The sequence below is a fragment of the Pleurodeles waltl genome, chromosome 12 (genome assembly GCF_031143425.1).
Source record: "Pleurodeles waltl isolate 20211129_DDA chromosome 12, aPleWal1.hap1.20221129, whole genome shotgun sequence".
Lineage (NCBI taxonomy): Eukaryota > Metazoa > Chordata > Amphibia > Caudata > Salamandridae > Pleurodeles > Pleurodeles waltl.
Window position 1 is genome coordinate 117,753,361 of NC_090451.1, and position 27,770 is coordinate 117,781,130.

The following is a 27,770-nucleotide window of genomic DNA, read 5'->3' on the forward strand; positions in this document are numbered from 1 at the left end:
TTATACAAGAGTTCTTCAAACTCTTTAATGCCGCATCCACCCATTGGAAAAAAAAAACATTGGTGCCTCCCCTCTGAATTGTCCACAATTCTTCTATTAAATTGACACTGTTTAAATATGTCTAGACCTATTTAAACATTGCAGTTAAGTTCTGTTACTGTTTTAAAAATGCAATCAAATACATGACCCCAAATATACTATTCTGGTCAGCCCTGCCCTACTAACCAATTGCAGCGTCATGCTCTGCTGAGTAAACTGATCTCACGACAGTGAGGAATGCACAGGCCGGGTGGTGCCTGGCGCATGAAAGCGCGCCTTCTTGTGTTGTACGTCTCTTTGCGCAAATGCAAACTCAGATTTCCTGCACTGTGGTCGGCAGGAGAGACATGGGAAGGCGCAGTAGGGAAGGCTTGAGCAACGAACCGTTGGCTATGTTTTGTTGTTACTTTGTTGACAAGAGCTCAAGTAATTTGAAGCAGAAGGAACGGCCAGACCTAAAAAAAACTCTCTTACCTCCAACGCTGAATAACCACTATAATTATAATATCTCAAAAGCAGCTGGCCTTGTAAACTTAATGACCAAGCAAGCCAATGCATTTTGGGTTTTGTTGTAAAAGAATAAAAATACTATCCATCCTTTCCTTTTTTTCCGGCAACAAGCGATGTTACAAAGATATCACAGCACACAGTGAGATTGAGTGAAAGAAGAGGCACTGAGGCTGGCGTGCAGCACTCCACAGCTCTTGTTATTGTAATCCAGACAGGGGGCGGAAGGAGAAAAGTTTGAAGGAATTGCGATAGTAAGACCAACTCTTCTATCTATCTGCATTTCATGGAAAAAAGATATCTGTAGTACTCGTGGCCAGTTAGCTCAGTTGGTTAGACCGTGGTGCTAATAACGCCAAGGTCACGGGTTCGATCCCCGTATGGGCCAGGTTGCATTTTTTCTCTCAACTAAACTCTTTTTTTCTCATTTAATCAAGCTCTTATAAATCCATACAATCTGTTGCTCCAGTATACGTTCACTTTCCATTAGTCCTTCTTTTGCCACTGCTGACCAAAGCTCAAGCCGGCAGCGCCAGTAGAACAACACAAGTGCAAGGGATTGTCTCTCCAAGATGGAGACACTGCCTCAGACTATGTCTCGTGAGAGGTGGAGGGAGACCAAGAGCTGATTATTAGATGCGTGGGGATAAGAGGAACATAACTCAGGTGAACAGATTCTGGATAGTGATGCTATAGCTAGGATCAGCAACGTTACAGGGGAAAGGATAGGAAAATAATTAGGTGACAGAAGTATAGAAGTGGCTACAAGGGGGTGTGTCTCTCAAGAGGGCCGAAAGATACACTGAATGCGAAGGTGAAGTGAAAGAAGAAAGAAAGATCAAAGGAAGTCGACAGTGATTGAGAGAAAACTCACAAAGGCAAATTGAGCAAAAGACAAGGCCTGGGGAGTTAGACTACTTCAATGCAAATTTACGCCACAGATGAGCATGACAACTGACCCTTGTACAGTGGTGCTGAAACAATTTTCAGTGTGGGGGTGCTGCCATCAAAGGGCTTCTGAAAATCCAGGAATTATACAAAGAACAAGTCCTGCGGAATGAGCCACGCACATTCAGAAAGAGTGGTGATACGTTGGTTACTTATTGGTAATCTTCATTAGCCTTAGTCCATTGCGTCCTTGTGACAGTCATTACAAAGTAAGGTGATGTCACCTTCCAACAGGAAGAAAGAACAGGAGGATCCTTAAATGCTAGCCCCATGCACCCAACCTGGGTGCCAAGCCCTTGCCAAAGGACTGATGGGAAGGTGGGCAGGATGTAATGTTTGTGACAAAGACAAGATGGACTAAGGGTAATGCAGAGTTCAAAACATTGGTACTCAAATGCAAAACAGAAAAATTATTAAGCCCTAATGCTTGACAAATGAATGATCTGAGGACAAAGTAGCCACCCTAGGAATTTGCTAGATTGTTACTCTCTGGAATTCAACCCAGGTGGTGGCCATTCCTGTCGTAGACCATCCCTGAACTGGAAGATATTCTAAAAAGCCTTGCAAAGCCAGAAAAATTGACAACTTAATCCACCTACTCAGAGTCATAAAAGTCACCTTTTTGTCTTTTCCAGGCTGTCCAAAAGTCACAAACAAGGAGTCGGTTTTCCTGAACTGCAGAGGCCTGGTGACATAAATGAAAAGAGCTCTTTAAACATCAAGTGTATTCAGAAAATGTTCCTCCGGAGAGGAAGGAGAGGGAATGAAAGAAGGAAGAATTATTTCCTAAGATCTATCAAAAATAGACTTAACCTTTGTAGCAAAGGTAAGGCTAGGCCTTAAAGTTACCCCATCTTCCAAAGTATCAAATGAAGTGAGGACAGCATTTTGAGGCTCCCAGCTCCCCAATTGTTCTCAGCAAGGTGATAGGAAATAGGAAAATAACTTTATAGGAAACAATCTTTATGTCTACAGTATCCAGATCCTCAAAGAGATAAAATTGCAAAGCCTATAAAAGAGTAGGAAGATTCTGAGTTGGAGAAAGGGATTTTTCAACTGGTCTTACAATTGACAAAAGATCAGAACAGTCTAGACACCAAAGACTGTAACATCGACGAAGGTACAGAAAAGTCCCTAAAAACCTTTATCGCAAAGCAATGAGCTTTCAGAGTGGAAAGAGATTCAAGTGAAACCCATTCAGTAGAAAATGCAAAATAGCAGACAAACTACAGGTAGGTGCCAAAAGATCATGAGCAGAACATCACGTCTCAAAAGACTTCCAGTTCTTTGAGTAAGACTTCGAAGTAGAAGGCCTGCTGGAGTGCTGAATTAACTCCACTAAGGAAGAGGAAAGACCCTTTGCTAGCAGTCCAGAGTTCTCAACCTCCAAAGCGATAGAGTGAGTTGGAGCAAGAAGGTCAGGGACGACGTTCTGAGAGAGACACACTTGAGCAGTACCCAAGGAGGTAGAAGAGCCAGGGGTTCAGAAGAGGAAACCATGACATCTCTGGCCAATAAGGGCCCACAAGAATAAAGTTCCCTCCCCCCTGCTGAGACTTGAAGAGAACCATCTTGATCAATAAAAAGTGGGGGAATGTATAAAGGAGACTTCTCAGCCACTTTATCACCAATACGTCCACTACCTAGGCTCCTTGTTCCGGAAGCCTGGATCAGAATCAACAAAGATGAGCATTGTCCTTGTTTGAAAAGAGATCCAGAAAGGGTTTCACAAACTCTCGGCATATCTCTCAAAACAACGACCTGGATAACGTCAACTCCAGCAAATTTGGAAACCTCCAGCTGTCTGCCATCACATTGTCGGTGCCCTTGATGTGTACTGCCGACGTGTGCAACAGGTTGATCTCTGCCCAATAACCCAATTGTTCTGCTATTGCATTGAGGGATTTTGAATCCATGCTTCACTGTTGGTTAATGTAAAAGACAGCTACCTTATTCTCTGTCTTTACTAGCACATTTTTTTGAGACAGATGATGATGGGAAAACTTCAAAGCCTTGAAGATTACCATCAACTCCATCTATTTCCATGACCTCCGACTCTCTAGGAAAGACCACTTGAATCGACAGGATCAGTCCAACACAGTAGCTCTCCAGCCAGGTTTGCTGGCATCTGTTGCGAGGATTCAGGAGCATCCAGGTGTATTAGTGTCCACTTAGACCAGTGGTCTTCAAACTCTTTAATGCCGCATCCACCCAATGGGAAAAAAAAACATTGGTGCCTCCCCTCTGAATTGTCCACAATTCTTCTATTAAATTGACACTGTTTAAATATGTCTAGAACTATTTAAACATTGCAGTTAAGTTCTGTTACTGTTTTAAAAATGCAATCAAATACATGACCCCAAATATACTATTCTGGTCAGGCCTGCCCTACTAACCAATTGCAGCGTCATGCTCTGCTGAGTAAACTGATCTCACGACAGTGAGGAATGCACAGGCCGGGTGGTGCCCGGCGCACGAAAGCTCGCCTTCTTGTGTTGTACGTCTCTTCGCGCAAATGCAAACTCAGATTTCCTGCACTGTGGTCGGCGGGAGAGACATGGGAAGGCACAGTAGGGAAGGCTTGAGCAACGAACCGTTGGCTATGTTTTGTTGTTACTTTGTTGACATGAGCTCAAGTAATTTGAAGCAGAAGGAACGGGCAGACCTAAAAAAAACTCTCTTACCTCCAACGCCGAATAACCACTATAATTATAATATCTCAAAAGCAGCTGGCCTTGTAAACTTAATGAGCAAGCAAGCCGATGCATTTTGGGTTTTGTTGTAAAAGAATAAAAATACTATCCATCCTTTCCTTTTTTTCCGGCAACAAGCGATGTTACAAAGATATCACAGCACACAGTGAGATTGAGTGAAAGAAGAGGCACTGAGGCTGGCGTGCAGCACTCCACAGCTCTTGTTATTGTAATCCAGGCAGGGGGCGGAAGGAGAAAAGTATGAAGGAATTGCGATAGTGAGACCAACTCTTCTATCTATCTGCATTACAGGGAAAAAGGATACATTCAGTTCTCATGGCCGGTAAGCTCAGTTGGTTAGAGCATGGTGCTAATAACGCCAAGGTCGCGGGTTCGATCCCCGTACGGGCCAGGTTGTATTTTTTCTCTCAACTAAACTCTTTTTTTCTCATTTAATCAAGCTCTTATAAATCCATACACTCTGTTGCTCCAGTATAAGTTCACTTTCCATTAGTCCTTCTTTTGCCACTGCTGACCAAAGCTCAAGCCGGCAGCGCCAGTAGAACAACACAAGTGCAAGGGATTGTCTCTCCAAGATGGAGACACTGCCTCAGACTATGTCTCGTGAGAGGTGGAGGGAGACCAAGAGCTGATTATTAGATGCGTGGGGATAAGAGGAACATAACTCAGGTGAACAGATTCTGGATAGTGATGCTATAGCTAGGATCAGCAACGTTACAGGGGAAAGGATAGGAAAATAATTAGGTGACAGAAGTATAGAAGTGGCTACAAGGGGGTGTGTCTCTTAAGAGGGCCGAAAGATACACTGAAGGCGAAGGTGAAGTGAAAGAAGAAAGAAAGATCAAAGGAAGTCGACAGTGATTGAGAGAAAACTCACAAAGGCAAATTGAGCAAAAGTCAAGGCCTGGGGAGTTAGACTAGTTCAATGCAAATTTACGCCGCAGATGAGCATGACAACTGACCCTTGTACAGTGGTGCTGAAACAATTTTCAGTGTGGGGGTGCTGCCATCAAAGGGCTTCTGAAAATCCAGGAATTATACAAAGAACTAGTCCTGCGGAATGAGCCACGCACATTCAGAAAGAGTGGTGATGCGTTGGTTACTTATTGGTAATCTTCATTAGCCTTAGTCCATTGCGTCCTTGTGACAGTCATTACAAAGTAAGGTGATGTCACTTTCCAACAGGAATAAAGAACAGGAGGATCCTTAAATGCTAGCCCCATGCACCCAACCTGGGTGCCAAGCCCTTGCCAAAGGACTGATGGGAAGGTGGGCAGGATGTAATGTTTGTGACAAAGACAAGATGGACTAAGGGTAATGCAGAGTTCAAAACATTGGTACTCAAATGCAAAACAGAAAAATTATTAAGCCATAATGCTTGACAAATGTATGCTCTGAGGACCAAGTAGCCACCCTAGGAATTTCCTAGATTGTTACTCACTGGAATTCAACCCAGGAGGTGGCCATTCCTCTCGTAGACCATCCCTGAACTGGAAGATATTCTTAAAAGCCTTGCAAAGCCAGAAAAATTGACAACTTAATCCACCTACTCAGAGTCATAAAAGTCACCTTCTTGTCTTTTCCAGGCTGTCCAAAAGTCACAAACAAGGAGTCGGTTTTCCTGAACTGCAGAGGCCTGGTGACATAAATGAAAAGAGCTCTTTAAACATCAAGTGTATTCAGAAAATGTTCCTCCGGAGAGGAAGGAGAGGGAATGAAAGAAGGAAAAATTATTTCCTAAGATCTATCAAAAATAGACTTAACCTTTGCAGCAAAGGTAAGGCTAAGCCTTAAAGTTACCCCATCTTCCAAAGTATCAAATGAAGAGAGGACAGCATTTTAAGGCTCCCAGCTCCCCAATTGTTCTCAGCAAGGTGATAGGAAATAGGAAAATAACTTTATAGGAAACAATCTTTATGTCTACAGTATCCAGATCCTCAAAGAGATAAAATTGCAAAGCCTATAAAAGAGTAGGAAAATTCTGAGTTGGAGAAAAGGGATTTTTCAACTGGTCTTACAATTGACAAAAGATCAGAACAGTCTAGACACCAAAGATTGTAACATCTTCGAAGGTACAGAAAAGTCCCTAAAAACCTTTATCGCAAAGCAATGAGCTTTCAGAGTGGAAAGAGATTCAAGTGAAACCCATTCAGAAGAAAATGCAAAATAGCAGACAAACTACAGGTAGGTGCCAAAAGATCATGAGCAGAACATCACGTCTCAAAAGACTTCCAGTTCTTTGAGTAAGACTTCGAAGTAGAAGGCCTGCTGGAGTGCTGAATTAACTCCACTAAGGAAGAGGAAAGACCCTTTGCTAGCAGTCCAGACTTCTCAACCTCCAAAGCGATAGAGTGAGTTGGAGCAAGAAGGTCAGGGACGACGTTCTGAGAGAGACACACTTGAGCAGTACCCAATGAGGTAGAAGAGCCAGGGTTCAGAAGAGGAAACCATGACATCTCTGGCCAATAAGGGCCCACAAGAATAAAGTTCTCTCGCCCCTGCTGAGACTTGAAGAGAACCATCTGGATCAATAAAAAGTGGGGGAATGTATAAAGGAGACTTCTCAGCCACTTTATCACCAATACGTCCACTACCTAGGCTCCTTGTTCCAGAAGCCTGGATCAGAATCGACAAAGATGAGCATTGTCCTTGTTTGAAAAGAGATCCAGAAAGGGTTTCACAAACTCTCGGCATATCTCTCAAAACAACGACCTGGATAACGTCAACTCCAGCAAATTTGGAAACCTCCAGCTGTCTGCCATCACATTGACGGTGCCCTTGATGTGTACTGCCGACGTGTGCAACAGGTTGATCTCTGCTCAATAACCCAATTGTTCTGCTATTGCATTGAGGGATTTTGAATGCATGCTTCACTGTTGGTTAATGTAAAAGACAGCTACCTTATTCTCTGTCTTTACTAGCACATTTTGTTGAGACAGATGATGATGGGAAAACTTCAAAGCCCTGAAGATTACCATCAACTCCATCTATTTCCATGACCTCCGACTCTCTAGGAAAGACCACTTGAATCGACAGGATCAGTCCAACACAGTAGCTCTCCAGCCAGGTTTGCTGGCATCTGTTGCGAGGAATTCAGGAGCATCCAGGTGTATTAGTGTCCACTTAGACCAGTGGTCTTCAAACTCTTTAATGCCGCATCCACCCAATGGGAAAAAAAAACATTGGTGCCTCCCCTCTGAATTGTCCACAATTCTTCTATTAAATTGACTCTGTTTAAATATGTCTAGACCTATTTAAACATTGCAGTTAAGTTCTGTTACTGTTTTAAAAATGCAATCAAATACATGACCCCAAATATACTATTCTGGTCAGGCCTGCCCTACTAACCAATTGCAGCGTCATGCTCTGCTGAGTAAACTGATCTCACAACAGTGAGGAATGCACAGGCCGGGTGGTGCCCGGCGCACGAAAGCGCGCCTTCTTGTGTTGTACGTCTCTTCGCGCAAATGCAAACTCAGATTTCCTGCACTGTGGTCGGCAGGAGAGACATGGGAAGGCGCAGTAGGGAAGGCTTGAGCAACGAACCGTTGGCTATGTTTTGTTGTTATTTTGTTGACATGAGCTCAAGTAATTTGAAGCAGAAGGAACGGCCAGACCTAAAAAAAACTCTCTTACCTCCAACGCCGAATAACCACTATAATTATAATATCTCAAAAGCAGCTGGCCTTGTAAACTTAATGAGCAAGCAAGCTGATGCATTTGGGGTTTTGTTGTAAAAGAATAAAAATACTATCCATCCTTTCCTTTTTTTCCGGCAACAAGCGATGTTACAAAGATATCACAGCACACAGTGAGATTGAGTGAAAGAAGAGGCACTGAGGCTGGCGTGCAGCACTCCACAGCTCTTGTTATTGTAATCCAGACAGGGGGCGGAAGGAGAAAAGTATGAAGGAATTGTGATAGTAAGACCAACTCTTCTATCTATCTGCATTTCAAGGAAAAAGGATATCTGTATTACTCATGGCCAGTTAGCTCCGTTGGTTAGAGCGTGGTGCTAATGGCGCCAAGGTCGCGAGTTCTATTCCTGTACGGGCCAGGTTGCATTTCTTCTCTCAACTAAACTCTTTTTTTCTCATTTAATCAAGCTCTTATAAATCCATACACTCTGTTGCTCCAGTATACGTTCACTTTCCATTAGTCCTTCTTTTGCCACTGCTGACCAAAGCTCAAGCCGGCAGCGCCAGTAGAACAACACAAGTGCAAGGGATTGTCTCTCCAAGATGGAGACACTGCCTCAGACTATGTCTCGTGAGAGGTGGAGGGAGACCAAGAGCTGATTATTAGATGCGTGGGGATAAGAGGAACATAACTCAGGTGAACAGATTCTGGATAGTGATGCTATAGCTAGGATCAGCAACGTTACAGGGGAAAGGATAGGAAAATAATTAGGTGACAGAAGTATAGAAGTGGCTACAAGGGGGTGTGTCTCTTAAGAGGGCCGAAAGATACACTGAAGGCGAAGGTGAAGTGAAAGAAGAAAGAAAGATCAAAGGAAGTCGACAGTGATTGAGAGAAAACTCACAAAGGCAAATTGAGCAAAAGACAAGGCCTGGGGAGTTAGACTAGTTCAATGCAAATTTACGCCGCAGATGAGCATGACAACTGACCCTTGTACAGTGGTGCTGAAACAATTTTCAGTGTGGGGGTGCTGCCATCAAAGGGCTTCTGAAAATCCAGGAATTATACAAAGAACTAGTCCTGCGGAATGAGCCACGCACATTCAGAAAGAGTGGTGATGCGTTGGTTACTTATTGGTAATCTTCATTAGCCTTAGTCCATTGCGTCCTTGTGACAGTCATTACAAAGTAAGGTGATGTCACCTTCCAACAGGAAGAAAGAACAGGAGGATCCTTAAATGCTAGCCCCATGCACCCAACCTGGGTGCCAAGCCCTTGCCAAAGGACTGATGGGAAGGTGGGCAGGATGTAATGTTTGTGACAAAGACAAGATGGACTAAGGGTAATGCAGAGTTCAAAACATTGGTACTCAAATGCAAAACAGAAAAATTATTAAGCCATAATGCTTGACAAATGTATGCTCTGAGGACCAAGTAGCCACCCTAGGAATTTCCTAGATTGTTACTCACTGGAATTCAACCCAGGAGGTGGCCATTCCTCTCGTAGACCATCCCTGAACTGGAAGATATTCTTAAAAGCCTTGCAAAGCCAGAAAAATTGACAACTTAATCCACCTACTCAGAGTCATAAAAGTCAGCTTCTTGTCTTTTCCAGGCTGTCCAAAAGTCACAAACAAGGAGTCGGTTTTCCTGAACTGCAAAGGCCTGGTGACATAAATGAAAAGAGCTCTTTAAACATCAAGTGTATTCAGAAAATGTTCCTCCGGAGAGGGAATGAAAGAAGAAAGAATTATTTCCTAAGATCTATCAAAAATAGACTTAACCTTTGCAGCAAAGGTACGGCTAGGCCTTAAAGTTACCCCATCTTCCAAAGTATCAAATGAAGAGAGGACAGCATTTTGAGGCTCCCAGCTCCCCAATTGTTCTCAGCAAGGTGATAGGAAATAGGAAAATAACTTTATAGGAATCAATCTTTATGTCTACAGTATCCAGATCCTCAAAGAGATAAAATTGCAAAGCCTATAAAAGAGTAGGAAGATTCTGAGTTGGAGAAAGGGATTTTTCAACTGGTCTTACAATTGACAAAAGATCAGAACAGTCTAGACACCAAAGACTGTAACATCGACAAAGGTACAGAAAAGTCCCTAAAAACCTTTATCGCAAAGCAATGAGCTTTCAGAGTGGAAAGAGGTTCAAGTGAAACCCATTCAGAAGAAAATGCAAAATAGCAGACAAACTACAGGTAGGTGCCAAAAGATCATGAGCAGAACATCACGTCTCAAAAGACTTCCAGTTCTTTGAGTAAGACTTCGAAGTAGAAGGCCTGCTGGAGTGCTGAATTAATTCCACTAAGGAAGAGGAAAGACCCTTTGCTAGCAGTCCAGACTTCTCAACCTCCAAAGCGATAGAGTGAGTTGGAGCAAGAAGGTCAGGGACGACGTTCTGAGAGAGACACACTTGAGCAGTACCCAAGGAGGTAGAAGAGCCAGGGGTTCAGAAGAGGAAACCATGACATCTCTGGCCAATAAGGGCCCACAAGAATAAAGTTCCCTCCCCCCTGCTGAGACTTGAAGAGAACCATCTGGATAAATAAAAAGTGGGGGAATGTATAAAGGAGACTTCTCAGCCACTTTATCACCAATACGTCCACTACCTAGGCTCCTTGTTCCGGAAGCCTGGATCAGAATCGACAAAGATGAGCATTGTCCTTGTTTGAAAAGAGATCCAGAAAGGGTTTCACAAACTCTCGGCATATCTCTCAAAACAATGACCTGGATAACGTCAACTCCAGCAAATTTGGAAACCTCCAGCTGTCTGCCATCACATTGTCGGTGCCCTTGATGTGTACTGCCGACGTGTGCAACAGGTTGATCTCTGCCCAATAACCCAATTGTTCTGCTATTGCATTGAGGGATTTTGAATGCATGCTTCACTGTTGGTTAATGTAAAAGACAGCTACCTTATTCTCTGTCTTTACTAGCACATTTTTTTGAGACAGATGATGATGGGAAAACTTCAAAGCCTTGAAGATTACCATCAACTCCATCTATTTCCATGACCTCCGACTCTCTAGGAAAGACCACTTGAATCGACAGGATCAGTCCAACACAGTAGCTCTCCAGCCAGGTTTGCTGGCATCTGTTGCGAGGAATTCAGGAGCATCCAGGTGTATTAGTGTCCACTTAGACCAGTGGTCTTCAAACTCTTTAATGCCACATCCACCCAATGGGAAAAAAAAACATTGGTGCCTCCCCTCTGAATTGTCCACAATTCTTCTATTAAATTGACACTGTTTAAATATGTCTAGACCTATTTAAACATTGCAGTTAAGTTCTGTTACTGTTTTAAAAATGTAATCAAATACATGACCCCAAATATACTATTCTGGTCAGGCCTGCCCTACTAACCAATTGCAGCGTCATGCTCTGCTGAGTAAACTGATCTCACGACAGTGAGGAATGCACAGGCCGGGTGGGGCCCGGCGCACGAAAGCTCGCCTTCTTGTGTTGTACGTCTCTTCGCGCAAATGCAAACTCAGATTTCCTGCACTGTGGTCGGCAGGAGAGACATGGGAAGGCGCAGTAGGGAAGGCTTGAGCAACGAACCGTTGGGTATGTTTTGTTGTTACTTTGTTGACATGAGCTCAAGTAATTTGAAGCAGAAGGAACGGCCAGACCTAAAAAAAACTCTCTTACCTCCAACGCCGAATAACCACTATAATTATAATATCTCAAAAGCAGCTGGCCTTGTAAACTTAATGAGCAAGCAAGCCGATGCATTTTGGGTTTTGTTGTAAAAGAATAAAAATACTATCCATCCTTTCCTTTTTTTCCGGCAACAAGCGATGTTACAAAGATATCACAGCACACAGTGAGATTGAGTGAAAGAAGAGGCACTGAGGCTGGCGTGCAGCACTCCACAGCTCTTGTTATTGTAATCCAGACAGGGGGCGGAAGGAGAAAAGTATGAAGGAATTGCGATAGTGAGACCAACTCTTCTATCTATCTGCATTTCATGGAAAAAGGATATTTTAGAACTCATGGCAGGTTAGCTCAGTTGGTTAGAGCGTGGTGCTAATAACGCCAAGGTCGCGGGTTCGATCCCCGTACGGGCCAGGTTGCATTTTTTCTCTTAACTAAACTCTTTTTTTCTCATTTAATCAAGCTCTTATAAATCCATACACTCTGTTGCTCCAGTATACGTTCACTTTCCATTAGTCCTTCTTTTGCCACTGCTGACCAAAGCTCAAGCCGGCAGCGCCAGTAGAACAACACAAGTGCAAGGGATTGTCTCTCCAAGATGGAGACACTGCCTCAGACTATGTCTCGTGAGAGGTGGAGGGAGACCAAGAGCTGATTATTAGATGCGTGGGGATAAGAGGAACATAACTCATGTGAACAGATTCTGGATAGTGATGCTATAGCTAGGATCAGCAACGTTACAGGGGAAAGGATAGGAAAATAATTAGGTGACAGAAGTATAGAAGTGGCTACAAGGGGGTGTGTCTCTTAAGAGGGCCGAAAGACACACTGAAGGCGAAGGTGAAGTGAAAGAAGAAAGAAAGATCAAAGGAAGTCGACAGTGATTGAGAGAAAACTCACAAAGGAAAATTGAGCAAAAGACAAGGCCTGGGGAGTTAGACTACTTCAATGCAAGTTTACGCTGCAGATGAGCATGACAACTGACCCTTGTACAGTGGTGCTGAAACAATTTTCAGTGTGGGGGTGCTGCCATCAAAGGGCTTCTGAAAATCCAGGAATTATACAAAGAACTAGTCCTGCGGAATGAGCCACGCACATTCAGAAAGAGTGGTGATGCGTTGGTTACTTATTGGTGATCTTCATTAGCCTTAGTCCATTGCGTCCTTGTGACAGTCATTACAAAGTAAGGTGATGTCACCTTCCAACAGGAAGAAAGAACAGGAGGATCCTTAAATGCTAGCCCCATGCACCCAACCTGGGTGCCAAGCCCTTGCCAAAGGACTGATGGGAAGGTGGGCAGGATGTAATGTTTGTGACAAAGACAAGATGGACTAAGGGTAATGCAGAGTTCAAAACATTGGTACTCAAATGCAAAACAGAAAAATTATTAAGCCATAATGCTTGACAAATGTATGCTCTGAGGACCAAGTAGCCACCCTAGGAATTTCCTAGATTGTTACTCACTGGAATTCAACCCAGGAGGTGGCCATTCCTCTCGTAGACCATCCCTGAACTGGAAGATATTCTAAAAAGCCTTGCAAAGCCAGAAAAATTGACAACTTAATCCACCTACTCAGAGTCATAAAAGTCACCTTCTTGTCTTTTCCAGGCTGTCCAAAAGTCACAAACAAGGAGTCGGTTTTCCTGAACTGCAGAGGCCTGGTGACATGAATGAAAAGAGCTCTTTAAACATCAAGTGTATTCAGCAAATGTTCCTCCGGAGAGGAAGGAGAGGGAATGAAAGAAGGAAGAATTATTTCCTAAGATCTATCAAAAATAGACTTAACCTTTGCAGCAAAGGTAAGGCTAGGCCTTAAAGTTACCCCATCTTCCAAAGTATCAAATGAAGAGAGGACAGCATTTTAAGGCTCCCAGCTCCCCAATTGTTCTCAGCAAGGTGATAGGAAATAGGAAAATAACTTTATAGGAAACAATCTTTATGTCTACAGTATCCAGATCCTCAAAGAGATAAAATTGCAAAGCCTATAAAAGAGCGGGAAGATTCTGAGTTGGAGAAAAGGGATTTTTCAACTGGTCTTACAATTGACAAAAGATCAGAACAGTCTAGACACCAAAGACTGTAACATCGACGAAGGTACAGAAAAGTCCCTAAAAACCTTTATCGCAAAGCAATGAGCTTTCAGAGTGGAAAGAGATTCAAGTGAAACCCATTCAGAAGAAAATGCAAAATAGCAGACAAACTACAGGTAGGTGCCAAAAGATCATGAGCAGAACATCACGTCTCAAAAGACTTCCAGTTCTTTGAGTAAGACTTCGAAGTAGAAGGCATGCTGGAGTGCTGAATTAACTCCACTAAGGAAGATGAAAGACCCTTTGCTAGCAGTCCAGACTTCTCAACCTCCAAAGCGATAGAGTGAGTTGGAGCAAGAAGGTCAGGGACGACGTTCTGACAGAGACACACTTGAGCAGTACTCAAGGAGGTAGAAGAGCCAGGGGTTCAGAAGAGGAAACCATGACATCTCTGGCCAATAAGGGCCCACAAGAATAAAGTTCCCTCCCCGCTGCTGAGACTTGAAGAGAACCATCTGGATCAATAAAAAGTGGGGGAATGTATAAAGGAGACTTCTCAGCCACTTTATCACCAATACGTCCACTACCTAGGCTCCTTGTTCCGGAAGCCTGGATCAGAATCGACAAAGATGAGCATTGTCCTTGTTTGAAAAGAGATCCAGAAAGGGTTTCACAAACTCTCGGCATATCTCTCAAAACAACGACCTGGATAACGTCAACTCCAGCAAATTTGGAAACCTCCAGCTGTCTGCCATCACATTGTCGGTGCCCGTGATGTGTACTGCCCACGTGTGCAACAGGTTGATCTCTGCCCAATAACCCAATTGTTCTGCTATTGCATTGAGGGATTTTGAATGCATGCTTCACTGTTGGTTAATGTAAAAGACAGCTACCTTATTCTCTGTCTTTACTAGCACATTTTTTTGAGACAGATGATGATGGGAAAACTTCAAAGCCCTGTAGATTACCATCAACTACATCTATATCCATGACCTCCGACTCTCTAGGAAAGACCACTTGAATCGACAGGATCAGTCCAACACAGTAGCTCTCCAGCCAGGTTTGCTGGCATCTGTTGCGAGGATTCAGGAGCATCCAGGTATATTAGTGTCCACTTAGACCAGTGGTCTTCAAACTCTTTAATGCCGCATCCACCCAATGGGAAAAAAAAACATTGGTGCCTCCCCTCTGAATTGTCCACAATTCTTCTATTAAATTGACACTGTTTAAATATGTCTAGACCTATTTAAATATTGCAGTTAAGTTCTGTTACTGTTTTAAAAATGCAATCAAATACATGACCCCAAATATACTATTCTGGTCAGGCCTGCCCTACTAACCAATTGCAGCGTCATGTTCTGCTGAGTAAACTGATCTCACGACAGTGAGGAATGCACAGGCCGGGTGGTGCCCAGCGCACAAAAGCGCACCTTCTTGTGTTGTACGTCTCTTCGCGCAAATGCAAACTCAGATTTCCTGCACTGTGGTCGGCAGGAGAGACATGGGAAGGCGCAGTAGGGAAGGCTTGAGCAACGAACCGTTGGCTATGTTTTGTTGTTACTTTGTTGACATGAGCTCAAGTAATTTGAAGCAGAAGGAACGGCCAGACCTAAAAAAAACTCACTTACCTCCAACGCCGAATAACAACTATAATTATAATATCTCAAAAGCAGCTGGCCTTGTAAACTTAATGAGCAAGCAAGCCGATGCATTTTGGGTTTTGTTGTAAAAGAATAAAAATACTATCCCTCCTTTCCTTTTTTTCCGGCAACAAGCGATGTTACAAAGATATCACAGCACACAGTGAGATTGAGTGAAAGAAGAGGCACTGAGGCTGGCGTGCAGCACTCCACAGCTCTTGTTATTGTAATCCAGACAGGGGGCGGAAGGAGAAAAGTATGAAGGAATTGCGATAGTGAGACCAACTCTTCTATCTATCTGCATTACATGGAAAAAGGATATCTGTAGTACTCATGGCTGGTTAGCTCAGTTGATTAGAGTGTGGTGCTTATAACGCCAAGGTTGTGGGTTCGATCCCCGTACGGGCCAGGTTGCATTTTTTCTCTCAGCTAAACTCTTTTTTTCTCATTTAATCAAGCTCTTATAAATCCATACACTCTGTTGCTCCAGTATACGTTCACTTTCCATTAGTCCTTCTTTTGCCACTGCTGACCAAAGCTCAAGCCGGCAGCGCCAGTAGAACAACACAAGTGCAAGGGATTGTCTCTCCAAGATGGAGACACTGCCTCACACTATGTCTCGTGAGAGGTGGAGGGAGACCAAGAGCTGATTATTAGATGCGTGGGGATAAGAGGAACATAACTCAGGTGAACAGATTCTGGATAGTGATGCCATAGCTAGGATCAGCAACGTTACAGGGGAAAGGATAGGAAAATAATTAGGTGACAGAAGTATAGAAGTGGCTACAAGGGGGTGTGTCTCTTAAGAGGGCCGAAAGATACACTGAAGGCGAAGGTGAAGTGAAAGAAGAAAGAAAGATCAAAGGAAGTCGACAGTGATTGAGAGAAAACTCACAAAGGCAAATTGAGCAAAAGACAAGGCCTGGGGAGTCAGACTACTTCAATGCAAATTTACGCCGCAGATGAGCATGACAACTGACCCTTGTACAGTGGTGCTGAAACAATTTTCAGTGTGGGGGTGCTGCCATCAAAGGGCTTCTGAAAATCCAGGAATCATACAAAGAACTAGTCCTGCGGAATGAGCCACGCACATTCAGAAAGAGTGGTGATGCGTTGGTTACTTATTGGTAATCTTCATTAGCCTTAGTCCATTGCGTCCTTGTGACAGTCATTACAAAGTAAGGTGATGTCACCTTCCAACAGGAAGAAAGAACAGGAGGATCCTTAAATGCTAGCCCCATGCACCCAACCTGGGTGCCAAGCCCTTGCCAAAGGACTGATGGGAAGGTGGGCAGGATGCAATGTTTGTGACAAAGACAAGATGGACTGAGGGTAATGCAGAGTTCAAAACATTGGTACTCAAATGCAAAACAGAAAAATTATTAAGCCATAATGCTTGACAAATGTATGCTCTGAGGACCAAGTAGCCACCCTAGGAATTTCCTAGATTGTTACTCACTGGAATTCAACCCAGGAGGTGGCCATTCCTCTCGTAGACCATCCCTGAACTGGAAGATATTCTAAAAAGCCTTGCAAAGCCAGAAAAATTGACAACTTAATCCACCTACTCAGAGTCATAAAAGTCACCTTCTTGTCTTTTCCAGGCTGTCCAAAAGTCACAAACAAGGAGTCGGTTTTCCTGAACTGCAGAGGCCTGGTGACATGAATGAAAAGAGCTCTTTAAACATCAAGTGTATTCAGCAAATGTTCCTCCGGAGAGGAAGGAGAGGGAAGGAAAGAAGGAAGAATTATTTCCTAAGATCTATCAAAAATAGACTTAACCTTTGCAGCAAAGGTAAGGCTAGGCCTTAAAGTTACCCCATCTTCCAAAGTATCAAATGAAGAGAGGACAGCATTTTAAGGCTCCCAGCTCCCCAATTGTTCTCAGCAAGGTGATAGGAAATAGGAAAATAACTTTATAGGAAACAATCTTTATGTCTACAGTATCCAGATCCTCAAAGAGATAAAATTGCAAAGCCTATAAAAGAGTAGGAAGATTCTGAGTTGGAGAAAAGGGATTTTTCAACTGGTCTTACAATTGACAAAAGATCAGAACAGCCTAGACACCAAAGATTGTAACATCGACGAAGGTACAGAAAAGTCCCTAAAAACCTTTATCGCAAAGCAATGAGCTTTCAGAGTGGAAAGAGATTCAAGTGAAACCCATTCAGAAGAAAATGCAAAATAGCAGACAAACTACAGGTAGGTGCCAAAAGATCATGAGCAGAACATCACGTCTCAAAAGACTTCCAGTTCTTTGAGTAAGACTTCGAAGTAGAAGGCCTGCTGGAGTGCTGAATTAACTCCACTAAGGAAGAGGAAAGACCCTTTGCTAGCACTCCAGACTTCTCAACCTCCAAAGCGATAGAGTGAGTTGGAGCAAGAAGGTCAGGGACGACGTTCTGACAGAGACACACTTGAGCAGTACTCAAGGAGGTAGAAGAGCCAGGGGTTCAGAAGAGGAAACCATGACATCTCTGGCCAATAAGGGCCCACAAGAATAAAGTTCCCTCCCCCCTGCTGAGACTTGAAGAGAACCATCTGGATCAATAAAAAGTGGGGGAATGTATAAAGGAGACTTCTCAGCCACTTTATCACCAATACGTCCACTACCTAGGCTCCTTGTTCCGGAAGCCTGGATCAGAATCGACAAAGATGAGCATTGTCCTTGTTTGAAAAGAGATCCAGAAAGGGTTTCACAAACTCTCGGCATATCTCTCAAAACAACGACCTGGTAACGTCAACTCCAGCAAATTTGGAAACCTCCAGCTGTCTGCCATCACATTGTCGGTGCCCTTGATGTGTACTGCCGACGTGTGCAACAGGTTGATCTCTGCCCAATAACCCAATTGTTCTGCTATTGCATTGAAGGATTTTGAATGCATGCTTCACTGTTGGTTAATGTAAAAGACAGCTACCTTATTCTCTGTCTTTACTAGCACATTTTTTTGAGACAGATGATGATGGGAAAACTTCAAAGCCCTGTAGATTACCATCAACTCCATCTATTTCCATGACCTCCGACTCTCTAGGAAAGACCACTTGAATCGACAGGATCAGTCCAACACAGTAGCTCTCCAGCCAGGTTTGCTGGCATCTGTTGCGAGGATTCAGGAGCATCCAGGTATATTAGTGTCCACTTAGACCAGTGTTCTTCAAACTCTTTAATGCCGCATCCACCCAATGGGAAAAAAAAACATTGGTGCCTCCCCTCTGAATTGTCCACAATTCTTCTATTAAATTGACACTGTTTAAATATGTCTAGACCTATTTAAACATTGCAGTTAAGTTCTGTTACTGTTTTAAAAATGCAATCAAATACATGACCCCAAATATACTATTCTGGTCAGGCCTGCCCTACTAACCAATTGCAGCGTCATGCTCTGCTGAGTAAACTGATCTCACAACAGTGAGGAATGCACAGGCCGGGTGGTGCCCGGCGCACGAAAGCGCGCCTTCTTGTGTTGTACGTCTCTTCGCGCAAATGCAAACTCAGATTTCCTGCACTGTGGTCGGCAGGAGAGACATGGGAAGGCGCAGTAGGGAAGGCTTGAGCAACGAACCGTTGGCTATGTTTTGTTGTTATTTTGTTGACATGAGCTCAAGTAATTTGAAGCAGAAGGAATGGCCAGACCTAAAAAAAACTCTCTTACCTCCAACGCCGAATAACCACTATAATTATAATATCTCAAAAGCAGCTGGCCTTGTAAACTTAATGAGCAAGCAAGCTGATGCATTTGGGGTTTTGTTGTAAGAGAATAAAAATACTATCCATCCTTTCCTTTTTTTCCGGCAACAAGCGATGTTACAAAGATATCACAGCACACAGTGAGATTGAGTGAAAGAAGAGGCACTGAGGCTGGCGTGCAGCACTCCACAGCTCTTGTTATTGTAATCCAGACAGGGGGCGGAAGGAGAAAAGTATGAAGGAATTGCGATAGTAAGACCAACTCTTCTATCTATCTGCATTTCAAGGAAAAAGGATATCTGTATTACTCATGGCCTGTTAGCTCCGTTGGTTAGAGCGTGGTGCTAATGGCGCCAAGGTCGTGAGTTCTATTCCTGTACGGGCCAGGTTGCATTTTTTCTCTCAACTAAACTCTTTTTTTCTCATTTAATCAAGCTCTTATAAATCCATACACTCTGTTGCTCCAGTATACGTTCACTTTCCATTAGTCCTTCTTTTGCCACTGCTGACCAAAGCTCAAGCCGGCAGCGCCAGTAGAACAACACAAGTGCAAGGGATTGTCTCTCCAAGATGGAGACACTGCCTCAGACTATGTCTCGTGAGAGGTGGAGGGAGACCAAGAGCTGATTATTAGATGCGTGGGGATAAGAGGAACATAACTCAGGTGAACAGATTCTGGATAGTGATGCTATAGCTAGGATCAGCAACGTTACAGGGGAAAGGATAGGAAAATAATTAGGTGACAGAAGTATAGAAGTGGCTACAAGGGGGTGTGTCTCTTAAGAGGGCCGAAAGATACACTGAAGGCGAAGGTGAAGTGAAAGAAGAAAGAAAGATCAAAGGAAGTCGACAGTGATTGAGAGAAAACTCACAAAGGCAAATTGAGCAAAAGACAAGGCCTGGGGAGTTAGACTAGTTCAATGCAAATTTACGCCGCAGATGAGCATGACAACTGACCCTTGTACAGTGGTGCTGAAACAATTTTCAGTGTGGGGGTGCTGCCATCAAAGGGCTTCTGAAAATCCAGGAATTATACAAAGAACTAGTCCTGCGGAATGAGCCACGCACATTCAGAAAGAGTGGTGATGCGTTGGTTACTTATTGGTAATCTTCATTAGCCTTAGTCCATTGCGTCCTTGTGACAGTCATTACAAAGTAAGGTGATGTCACCTTCCAACAGGAAGAAAGAACAGGAGGATCCTTAAATGCTAGCCCCAGGCACCCAACCTGGGTGCCAAGCCCTTGCCAAAGGACTGATGGGAAGGTGGGCAGGATGTAATGTTTGTGACAAAGACAAGGTGGACTAAGGGTAATGCAGAGTTCAAAACATTGGTACTCAAATGCAAAACAGAAAAATTATTAAGCCATAATGCTTGACAGATGTATGCTCTGAGGACCAAGTAGCCACCCTAGGAATTTCCTAGATTGTTACTCACTGGAATTCAACCCAGGAGGTGGCCATTCCTCTCGTAGACCATCCCTGAACTGGAAGATATTCTTAAAAGCCTTGCAAAGCCAGAAAAATTGACAACTTAATCCACCTACTCAGAGTCATAAAAGTCACCTTCTTGTCTTTTCCAGGCTGTCCAAAAGTCACAAACAAGGAGTCAGTTTTCCTGAACTGCAGAGGCCTGGTGACATAAATGAAAAGAGCTCTTTAAACATCAAGTGTATTCAGAAAATGTTCCTCCGGAGTGGAAGGAGAGGGAATGAAAGAAGGAAGAATTATTTCCTAAGATCTATCAAAAATAGACTTAACCTTTGCAGCAAAGGTAAGGCTAGGCCTTAAAGTTACCCCATCTTCCAAAGTATCAAATGAAGAGAGGACAGCATTTTAAGGCTCCCAGCTCCCCAATTGTTCTCAGCAAGGTGATAGGAAATAGGAAAATAACTTTATAGGAAACAATCTTTATGTCCACAGTATCCAGATCCTCAAAGAGATAAAATTGCAAAGCCTATAAAAGAGTAGGAAGATTCTGAGTTGGAGAAAAGGGATTTTTCAACTGGTCTTACAATTGACAAAAGATCAGAACAGTCTAGACACCAAAGATTGTAACATCTTCGAAGGTACAGAAAAGTCCCTAAAAACCTTTATCGCAAAGCAATGAGCTTTCAGAGTGGAAAGAGATTCAAGTGAAACCCATTCAGAAGAAAATGCAAAATAGCAGACAAACTACAGGTAGGTGCCAAAAGATCATGAGCAGAACATCACGTCTCAAAAGACTTCCAGTTCTTTGAGTAAGAATTCGAAGTAGAAGGCCTGCTGGAGTGCTGAATTAACTCCACTAAGGAAGAGGAAAGACCCTTTGCTAGCAGTCCAGACTTCTCAACCTCCAAAGCGATAGAGTGAGTTGGAGCAAGAAGGTCAGGGACGACATTCTGAGAGAGACACACTTGAGCAGTACCCAATGAGGTAGAAGAGCCAGGGTTCAGAAGAGGAAACCATGACATCTCTGGCCAATAAGGGCCCACAAGAATAAAGTTCCCTCGCCCCTGCTGAGACTTGAAGAGAACCATCTGGATCAATAAAAAGTGGGGGAATGTATAAAGGAGACTTCTCAGCCACTTTATCACCAATACGTCCACTACCTAGGCTCCTTGTTCCGGAAGCCTGGATCAGAATCGGCAAAGATGAGCATTGTCCTTGTTTCAAAAGAGATCCAGAAAGGGTTTCACAAACTCTCGGCATATCTCTCAAAACAACGACCTGGATAACGTCAACTCCAGCAAATTTGGAAACCTCCAGCTGTCTGCCATCACATTGTCGGTGCCCTTGATGTGTACTGCCCACGTGTGCAACAGGTTGATCTCTGCCCAATAACCCAATTGTTCTGCTATTGCATTGAGGGATTTTGAATGCATGCTTCACTGTTGGTTAATGTAAAAGACAGCTACCTTATTCTCTGTCTTTACTAGCACATTTTTTTGAGACAGATGATGATGGGAAAACTTCAAAGCCCTGAAGATTACCATCAACTCCATCTATTTCCATGACCTCCGACTCTCTAGGAAAGACCACTTGAATCGACAGGATCAGTCCAACACAGTAGCTCTCCAGCCAGGTTTGCTGGCATCTGTTGCGAGGAATTCAGGAGCATCCAGGTGTATTAGTGTCCACTTAGACCAGTGGTCTTCAAACTCTTTAATGCCGCATCCACCCAATGGGAAAAAAAAACATTGGTGCCTCCCTTCTGAATTGTCCACAATTCTTCTATTAAATTGACACTGTTTAAATATGTCTAGACCTATTTAAACATTGCAGTTAAGTTCTGTTACTGTTTTAAAAATGCAATCAAATACATGACCCCAAATATACTATTCTGGTCAGGCCTGCCCTACTAACCAATTGCAGCGTCATGCTCTGCTGAGTAAACTGATCTCACGACAGTGAGGAATGCACAGGCCGGGTGGTGCCCGGCGCACGAAAGCGCGCCTTCTTGTGTTGTACGTCTCTTCGCGCAAATGCAAACTCAGATTTCCTGCACTGTGGTCGGCAGGAGAGACATGGGAAGGCGCAGTAGGGAAGGCTTGAGCAACGAACCGTTGGCTATGTTTTGTTGTTACTTTGTTGACATGAGCTCAAGTAATTTGAAGCAGAAGGAATGGCCAGACCTAAAAAAATCTCTCTTACCTCCAACGCCGAATAACCACTATAATTATAATATCTCAAAAGCAGCTGGCCTTGTAAACTTAATGAGCAAGCAAGCCGATGCATTTTGGGTTTTGTTGTAAAAGAATAAAAATACTATCCATCCTTTCCTTTTTTTCCGGCAACAAGCGATGTTACAAAGATATCACAGCACACAGTGAGATTGAGTGAAAGAAGAGGCACTGAGGCTGGCGTGCAGCACTCCACAGCTCTTGTTATTGTAATCCAGACAGGGGGCGGAAGGAGAAAAGTATGAAGGAATTGCGATAGTGAGACCAACTCTTCTATCTATCTGCATTTCATGGAAAAAGGATATTTTAGAACTCATGGTAGGTTAGCTCAGTTGGTTAGAGCGTGGTGCTAATAACGCCAAGGTCGCGGGTTCGATCCCCGTACGGGCCAGGTTGCATTTTTTCTCTTAACTAAACTCTTTTTTTCTCATTTAATCAAGCTCTTATAAATCCATACACTCTGTTGCTCCAGTATACGTTCACTTTCCATTAGTCCTTCTTTTGCCACTGCTGACCAAAGCTCAAGCCCGCAGCGCCAGTAGAACAACCAAGTGCAAGGGATTGTCTCTCCAAGATGGAGACACTGCCTCAGACTATGTCTCGTGAGAGGTGGAGGGAGACCAAGAGCTGATTATTAGATGCGTGGGGATAAGAGGAACATAACTCAGGTGAACAGATTCTGGATAGTGATGCTATAGCTAGGATCAGCAACGTTACAGGAGAAAGGATAGGAAAATAATTAGGTGACAGAAGTATAGAAGTGGCTACAAGGGGGTGTGTCTCTTAAGAGGGCCGAAAGATACACTGAAGGCGAAGGTGAAGTGAAAGAAGAAAGAAAGATCAAAGGAAGTCGACAGTGATTGAGAGAAAACTCACAAAGGCAAATTGAGCAAAAGACAAGGCCTGGGGAGTTAGACTACTTCAATGAAAATTTACGCCGCAGATGAGCATGACAACTGACCCTTGTACAGTGGTGCTGAAACAATTTTCAGTGTGGGGGTGCTGCCATCAAAGGGCTTCTGAAAATCCAGGAATTATACAAAGAACTAGTCCTGCGGAATGAGCCACGCACATTCAGAAAGAGTGGTGATGCGTTGGTTACTTATTGGTAATCTTCATTAGCCTTAGTCCATTGCGTCCTTGTGACAGTCATTACAAAGTAAGGTGATGTCACCTTCCAACAGGAAGAAAGAACAGGAGGATCCTTAAATGCTAGCCCCATGCACCCAACCTGGGTGCCAAGCCCTTGCCAAAGGACTGATGGGAAGGTGGGCAGGATGTAATGTTTGTGACAAAGACAAGATGGACTAAGGGTAATGCAGAGTTCAAAACATTGGTACTCAAATGCAAAACAGAAAAATTATTAAGCCATAATGCTTGACAAATGTATGCTCTGAGGACCAAGTAGCCACCCTAGGAATTTCCTAGATTGTTACTCACTGGAATTCAACCCAGGAGGTGGCCATTCCTCTCGTAGACCATCCCTGAACTGGAAGATATTCTTAAAAGCCTTGCAAAGCCAGAAAAATTGACAACTTAATCCACCTACTCAGAGTCATAAAAGTCACCTTCTTGTCTTTTCCAGGCTGTCCAAAAGTCACAAACAAGGAGTCGGTTTTCCTGAACTGCAAAGGCCTGGTGACATAAATGAAAAGAGCTCTTTAAACATCAAGTGTATTCAGAAAATGTTCCTCCGGAGAGGAAGGAGAGGGAATGAAAGAAGGAAGAATTATTTCCTAAGATCTATCAAAAATAGACTTAACCTTTGCAGCAAAGGTAAGGCTAGGCCTTAAAGTTACCCCATCTTCCAAAGTATCAAATGAAGAGAGGACAGCATTTTGAGGCTCCCAGCTCCCCAATTGTTCTCAGCAAGGTGATAGGAAATAGGAAAATAACTTTATAGGAATCAATCTTTATGTCTACAGTATCCAGATCCTCAAAGAGATAAAATTGCAAAGCCTATAAAAGAGTAGGAAGATTCTGAGTTGGAGAAAGGGATTTTTCAACTGGTCTTACAATTGACAAAAGATCAGAACAGTCTAGACACCAAAGACTGTAACATCGACGAAGGTACAGAAAAGTCCCTAAAAACCTTTATCACAAAGCAATGAGCTTTCAGAGTGGAAAGAGGTTCAAGTGAAACCCATTCAGAAGAAAATGCAAAATAGCAGACAAACTACAGGTAGGTGCCAAAAGATCATGAGCAGAACATCACGTCTCAAAAGACTTCCAGTTCTTTGAGTAAGACTTCGAAGTAGAAGGCCTGCTGGAGTGCTGAATTAATTCCACTAAGGAAGAGGAAAGACCCTTTGCTAGCAGTCCAGACTTCTCAACCTCCAAAGCGATAGAGTGAGTTGGAGCAAGAAGGTCAGGGACGACGTTCTGAGAGAGACACACTTGAGCAGTACCCAAGGAGGTAGAAGAGCCAGGGGTTCAGAAGAGGAAACCATGACATCTCTGGCCAATAAGGGCCCACAAGAATAAAGTTCCCTCCCCCCTGCTGAGACTTGAAGAGAACCATCTGGATCAATAAAAAGTGGGGGAATGTATAAAGGAGACTTCTCAGCCACTTTATCACCAATACGTCCACTACCTAGGCTCCTTGTTCCGGAAGCCTGGATCAGAATCGACAAAGATGAGCATTGTCCTTGTTTGAAAAGAGATCCAGAAAGAGTTTCACAAACTCTCGGCATATCTCTCAAAACAATGACCTGGATAACGTCAACTCCAGCAAATTTGGAAACCTCCAGCTGTCTGCCATCACATTGTCGGTGCCCTTGATGTGTACTGCCGACGTGTGCAACAGGTTGATCTCTGCCCAATAACCCAATTGTTCTGCTATTGCATTGAGGGATTTTGAATGCATGCTTCACTGTTGGTTAATGTAAAAGACAGCTACCTTATTCTCTGTCTTTACTAGCACATTTTTTTGAGACAGATGATGATGGGAAAACTTCAAAGCCTTGAAGATTACCATCAACTCCATCTATTTCCATGACCTCTGACTCTCTAGGAAAGACCACTTGAATCGACAGGATCAGTCCAACACAGTAGCTCTCCAGCCAGGTTTGCTGGCATCTGTTGCGAGGAATTCAGGAGCATCCAGGTGTATTAGTTTCCACTTAGACCAGTGGTCTTCAAACTCTTTAATGCCGCATCCACCCAATGGGAAAAAAAAACATTGGTGCCTCCCCTCTGAATTGTCCACAATTCTTCTATTAAATTGACACTGTTTAAATATGTCTAGACCTATTTAAACATTGCAGTTAAGTTCTGTTACTGTTTTAAAAATGTAATCAAATACATGACCCCAAATATACTATTCTGGTCAGGCCTGCCCTACTAACCAATTGCAGCGTCATGCTCTGCTGAGTAAACTGATCTCACGACAGTGAGGAATGCACAGGCCGGGTGGTGCCCGGCGCACGAAAGCTCGCCTTCTTGTGTTGTACGTCTCTTCGTGCAAATGCAAACTCAGATTTCCTGCACTGTGGTCGGCAGGAGAGACATGGGAAGGCGCAGTAGGGAAGGCTTGAGCAACGAACCGTTGGGTATGTTTTGTTGTTACTTTGTTGACATGAGCTCAAGTAATTTGAAGCAGAAGGAACGGCCAGACCTAAAAAAAACTCTCTTACCTCCAACGCCGAATAACCACTATAATTATAATATCTCAAAAGCAGCTGGCCTTGTAAACTTAATGAGCAAGCAAGCCGATGCATTTTGGGTTTTGTTGTAAAAGAATAAAAATACTATCCATCCTTTCCTTTTTTTCCGGCAACAAGCGATGTTACAAAGATATCACAGCACACAGTGAGATTGAGTGAAAGAAGAGGCACTGAGGCTGGCGTGCAGCACTCCACAGCTCTTGTTATTGTAATCCAGACAGGGGGCGGAAGGAGAAAAGTATGAAGGAATTGCGATAGTGAGACCAACTCTTCTATCTATCTGCATTTCATGGAAAAAGGATATTTTAGAACTCATGGTAGGTTAGCTCAGTTGGTTAGAGCGTGGTGCTAATAACGCCAAGGTCGCGGGTTCGATCCCCGTACGGGCCAGGTTGCATTTTTTCTCTTAACTAAACTCTTTTTTTCTCATTTAATCAAGCTCTTATAAATCCATACACTCTGTTGCTCCAGTATACGTTCACTTTCCATTAGTCCTTCTTTTGCCACTGCTGACCAAAGCTCAAGCCCGCAGCGCCAGTAGAACAACACAAGTGCAAGGGATTGTCTCTCCAAGATGGAGACACTGCCTCAGACTATGTCTCGTGAGAGGTGGAGGGAGACCAAGAGCTGATTATTAGATGCATGGGGATAAGAGGAACATAACTCAGGTGAACAGATTCTGGATAGTGATGCTATAGCTAGGATCAGCAACGTTACAGGGGAAAGGATAGGAAAATAATTAGGTGACAGAAGTATAGAAGTGGCTACAAGGGGGTGTGTCTCTTAAGAGGGCCGAAAGACACACTGAAGGCGAAGGTGAAGTGAAAGAAGAAAGAAAGATCAAAGGAAGTCGACAGTGATTGAGAGAAAACTCACAAAGGAAAATTGAGCAAAAGACAAGGCCTGGGGAGTTAGACTACTTCAATGCAAGTTTACGCCGCAGATGAGCACGACAACTGACCCTTGTACAGTGGTGCTGAAACAATTTTCAGTGTGGGGGTGCTGCCATCAAAGGGCTTCTGAAAATCCAGGAATTATACAAAGAACTAGTCCTGCGGAATGAGCCACGCACATTCAGAAAGAGTGGTGATGCGTTGGTTACTTATTGGTGATCTTCATTAGCCTTAGTCCATTGCGACCTTGTGACAGTCATTACAAAGTAAGGTGATGTCACCTTCCAACAGGAAGAAAGAACAGGAGGATCCTTAAATGCTAGCCCCATGCACCCAACCTGGGTGCCAAGCCCTTGCCAAAGGACTGATGGGAAGGTGGGCAGGATGTAATGTTTGTGACAAAGACAAGATGGACTAAGGGTAATGCAGAGTTCAAAACATTGGTACTCAAATGCAAAACAGAAAAATTATTAAGCCATAATGCTTGACAAATGTATGCTCTGAGGACCAAGTAGCCACCCTAGGAATTTCCTAGATTGTTACTCACTGGAATTCAACCCAGGAGCTGGCCATTCCTCTCGTAGACCATCCCTGAACTGGAAGATATTCTAAAAAGCCTTGCAAAGCCAGAAGAATTGACAACTTAATCCACCTACTCAGAGTCATAAAAGTCACCTTCTTGTCTT

The 27,770-nt window shown here is 43.5% G+C and overlaps 4 non-coding genes across 4 annotated transcripts; all 4 read left to right on the forward strand.

The window, feature by feature from the left end:
* The first annotated feature begins 860 nt into the window (after positions 1–860).
* TRNAI-AAU (transfer RNA isoleucine (anticodon AAU)) lies at positions 861–934 on the forward strand. The gene has a single exon. It is a non-coding gene; the product is annotated as a tRNA-Ile (tRNA).
* A 3,591-nt stretch (positions 935–4,525) lies between these two features.
* TRNAI-AAU (transfer RNA isoleucine (anticodon AAU)) lies at positions 4,526–4,599 on the forward strand. The gene has a single exon. It is a non-coding gene; the product is annotated as a tRNA-Ile (tRNA).
* A 7,248-nt stretch (positions 4,600–11,847) lies between these two features.
* TRNAI-AAU (transfer RNA isoleucine (anticodon AAU)) lies at positions 11,848–11,921 on the forward strand. Its single transcript has one exon. It is a non-coding gene; the product is annotated as a tRNA-Ile (tRNA).
* A 3,592-nt stretch (positions 11,922–15,513) lies between these two features.
* TRNAI-UAU (transfer RNA isoleucine (anticodon UAU)) lies at positions 15,514–15,587 on the forward strand. Its single transcript has one exon. It is a non-coding gene; the product is annotated as a tRNA-Ile (tRNA).
* The last annotated feature ends 12,183 nt before the right edge of the window (positions 15,588–27,770 follow it).